Here is a 4,761-nt window from a genome sequence, read left to right as displayed (position 1 = left end):
GTGCCTCCGGCTCGCCTCAATCCCTGCGTCCCCCTTACTCATCCGATCTGGGGGCAGCATCAAGAGAGAAAGACAGAGCTGATGCCGGGACCCCTGGGGAGAGATTAGTGCTGACAGCACCACAAAGGAGAAATATGCCAGGGGGCTCTCAGCCCTTCGACAAATTCAAATGTAATGTATGGCTTTAACTGCGCCAAGGAGGATCAACATAATATATGATCGACCCACTTTGCGGTGCGCTCCGTTGGCAGTGATGTAAAAGCGATTTATGCCCGTAAAAATGTGCAGGCTAATTAAGTAAGACGTTGGCAAAGGAGCAAATCCAATGAGCTTATGAGAGAGCTGGCAGAGCAGTCTGCCCCTGCCCCCCCCCCCTCGGAGAGGTCTACCTGCGGTGAGGGGAAAGAAAACTTTTTTTAAATCATGATCGAGAACTGTCTGATCAGATATGGACCCTGCACGTGTTGATCCCTTAATTAAATTCTTGTTTGTGATTTGTGTAGGGCAGCGTCGGGGGCCCGGGGCCTCTGTAATTACGCAGGGCCTTTCCTCCAATCAGACATCTGTGTTGAAAAAGCTTCAGAAGAAATGTCCTAATTACAGCCTCAGTGGAGAAAGGCTCCACCAGGGAATACATGCGCTGTTAGCTAACAGATTCTGGAGCCAACAGTGTTAATGAGACCGAGACAAAGCAGACAGACCCCCCCCCCCCCCTTTCATCATATTAATCAGATCACCTAGTTCTTCCTGTCTCACTGTCAGTTCTTATCATGGCCAAGCTCAAGCTCACATCTCTATCCAGGTTTCGATGATCACTTCACTGCTGCTCTTATTTCCAAACAAGAAAACCTTGGCTTTTACTGTCGGGTTCACCAAGCCCGCCATCAGTCTTAATCAAAAGAAATACACAGAGCACTTTCTGAGTGTAATCATTACTTAACGGACCTAAAAAAAAACAAACAGAATCCCAGGAAGGAGGGGCTCAGTCCATTTCTCTAATGAAAAAGCTGTGTCAGAGACATACAGAGGGTAACTACCACATAAGACCTGTGCTACTCCACATTATGAAAAAGCCAGACACGATATTTGATGTTCCAGCCTGGAGGAAGATGTTAAAACCACCAGTTGAGAAAGTGAAAATTATTTTTTTCTTAGCAACAGTAGGAGTTGATTAAATCCCCTTCCACCTTTGCATACATAGAGCCACTATTGTCTTTGTGTTCCCACTCTATCTACAGTTAATTTCCCAAGACCCCCATAGCAGCTGCTGCAGGTAGACCTCAGAGAAGGGTAACACGGGGTCTCATCTCAATCCTTCAACACGCCCTCCTTTGCTAACAGCCAACCTGTTTTAATACTCAATAACAGCAGGAAGCAATACCACATAGGACCGAGGCTGTCAAATGTTCTTTAGCAGGTGAAGAAGAAAGGGATGCCCACTCAGACTGTCGGTGTGTCTGCTAAAACAGCAGCTGTAACTGTCCAAGGGTAAATAAATAGGTATTCTGGAGAGGGGCCATTATCTGTCATGGAGCGCTCATACAGTCTTGCCTTGTATTTATTGCCTACTTAATGGATTTGATTGTATTACTGAAGGTAAGGGTGGAAAAAAAATCCATTGCCAGCAACAAGGTACTTTCAGCATCCTGCAATTACCTTATGTAAATCCTGGCCTGGAATGTTGATCCACTGCTATTTAAAATGCATTGAATTTCCATGGAAAATGATCCACTCCTGCCGCCTGAAGCTCATTAATAACAACGATGAGCCGGGCTGACATTTGGAATACTTACACGCTTACTTAGCATTGCCATGCATGCGAGAACACTGCCATGCGCCGCAGCTATGACAGCACATTTGGAAAAAGGATGGCTTTGAATTAAAAGGCGCCGACAAATGAGTTATTTCTGCAACTGGAACCCGTTCTTCTTCTCGCACATGATGTTTTGCTTGTAAGTGCTCATGCAATCTTTGATCATGCAGAAGGGGAGTGCAGGACGTGTGCAGCCTTCTACTTGTTTGCACAAACAGCTTCATTACCCTGAATTTTACTATTATATTAACATGACAAGTACAATGTAGGTTACCAGATGTGATATGGTTACAGTTAGTTTGAAAGGAGCTACACAAATGATAAAATAACATTTAAATATGCAGGAATGCAGATTGCTGTGGTTTTTATGCATTCCAGCCTTTGAGATGCCTGTTTCTGAGATTTCTGCTTTCACAGCAAAACAATGATGTGAATGTAGTGCTTGTAGTTTTTAGTATTTAAAAAAGGGACACTCCACCAATTTCACTCATGGAAAGCAGTTTACTTGATGAGAACTCCATATGAAAATGGTTGTACTGTCAAAGCTGTAGCAACATGTTGACCAAACAAGTAGGGTTTAATGAAAATGGCTATAAAGTGGCATTATGGGATTCATATGATCCTTTGTTTCGAGTATAGGCCTACAAATCAGGATATATTGTCCACTGCGTCATCCTGACATAATGAAAGTGCATTGCTGCATTGGTAAAGTAGTTATCTAATGCGTAATCAACAGAAAACAATGTAATCAGCGTTAATAAAATAGCGCATAAATAAAACCAAATTACTTACATGGCTGGATAAAAATAACTAGAACATCTTGGGGTAACTGACCCTTGAAAGACACATAACAGCATGTAAGGCTCACACACACACACACACACACACACCCCCCTAAAGTGAGTCATAACAACTCACCTCAGCCACAAAGGCCCTCTGTAAAGACATCCTGCATCTGTTGCCTAAAGGTTGATAGCACGTCAGTAGCCTATACGGCTAAGCTAATGTGGGGCCAGTTGCCATTAGAGACCGACAACAGAAGGTTAGTGCAGTATCAGCGGGCCTTACGATGGTAAGATGGATGCACAGGAGCCGTGAAACATTCTTCCTGTCAGACCAGTTGTCAATGTTTAGAGTAGAGGTTGGGGGAGATATAGGAAAAGCTTCTAGTCGCTGGAGCCGTATGTTACGCTGTTAAAGCAATTAAAGTGTCAAATGTAATACCATGTAGCCATATACAAATGCTTTAATAGCATCTCAGACCGATGCTAATTATTTGTCATGTAAAACGTGTTTTAAACTATGTTCAAAGCTGCCGTAATTAATATTTTATACAAGCAATAAATTCGATGTAATGTGATAGCTATTAGTTGGAGTGACAAACCCACAGAGGATTCTGTAGTTTTGATTAGCTGCTACACATAGCATTTTTTTTGTCTTTATAGATTGCACCTTTACTATTTTTGGTTCAATCCCATCATTTTTATCGACTTAATTTGCAGCCGTTGCCAACATACGTTATCATCAAAATATGTCTTATAAACTAACCTGGTGACCATACAAAATTTGCAGAAAATGTTAGATATTAGCTGGTGAACATAATGTACCAAGTAGTAGGCCTATCTAAAGGGCCAGATAAGGAGGGTCATTTTTGGGGTGTGTAAATTGCCGAGTTGTAAAACAACTTTCGTGTGATCGAAATCTTAAAATGCTAACTGCTAAAGAGTCTTCTAAAAAACTTTTTTGAATTGTTTTTTCCTAAACCGCTACTTCCCCCGGATAAGCAGCCATTTGCTCATTGAGCTATGAGTAAACATGGTTGGGTAAAGTACAGCGGTCTGTCTCACATAGTGGCAAAACCTCCCTAGCATTTTGTTCCTCATACAGCCACTCTACCGACAGCCCACCTGCAAATGAAGCAGGGGGAAGCACTGAAGACCTATAAATGTTTTATGCTCCATAATGGCTTGTTCACATTACCTGCCCACACCTCAGCCTCCACTGAGCAGGCCTGGAAACCACCATGAGCATATGGAGCACTTCAAACACTCAGAGCCTCCCTGGGCCTGCACTGTGGTCGCACCCATGAATTATAGAAATGATCTAATTGTTTTCTCATTTGGAAATACTGGGGGCACTCCTCTCCAGGTCTCAGTTTTAACTGCCTGTGGTTTCTAACGGGGTACATGATTCAGTGCTGCCTACCTCCGACACGTTGAATCCAAGGTGGTCCGTCCTGTCAAAACAGAGCCACAGCTGAGGTATAAGTCAAACCTGTTGCTATAAATAACACGTAGGCAAGAGACATGAGGGGGGTACATTTTACTTCAAAGAGGAATGGTTGGGATCAGTGCAAGTATGAGGGCACATCTGGTGGTAAACACGCATGAAACAAATGGGGATTGGATGAAAATGTATGGGTCCTCAGAGAATCTGCGGAAGCCCTTTATTGCCAAAAAGGGGGAAGTAAAAAGTTGAAAAATAAGTTAGCACAAAAGCAAAATACTTGAGGGAAGTTAATATACTTAGTAAAAATCTTCCCTTTTAGGTGTAATGGTGCGTTCACACTGGACATGATGCAACTTTTGGGCGCGTCACAATTAAATGTAAAGTCAATGCAAAGACGCGGAAAGACCGGTAGTTTAGTTTAGTTTACATGATGCATTCAGAAAACCAAAACATCAGCCGTTTGCTGTTAGCAAATTTTAGAACATATATAAATACAAACCAAAGACAGTTTCTGGCATGGCGAATACAGTTGCTGCTTTATTTACGTCTGTATGACGTTGTTGTGAGTGTAGAAGGAGCATGTACATGTTAGCTTAGCCTGATCAATTAGATCTACATTCAGAAAACACACATTTTAAGTGTTTCGCCTGCCGTCTTGTAAGCAGACTTGTCAAAGCATTAATTCATGTTTTTTACTAACTGGTATCAGTATGTAGTTA

The sequence above is a fragment of the Notothenia coriiceps genome, unplaced genomic scaffold, assembly GCF_000735185.1.
Source record: "Notothenia coriiceps isolate Sejong01 unplaced genomic scaffold, NC01 NC01_scaffold00020484, whole genome shotgun sequence".
In the NCBI taxonomy this organism is placed as follows: Eukaryota; Metazoa; Chordata; class Actinopteri; order Perciformes; family Nototheniidae; genus Notothenia; species Notothenia coriiceps.
This window is presented reverse-complemented; position numbering follows the sequence as displayed.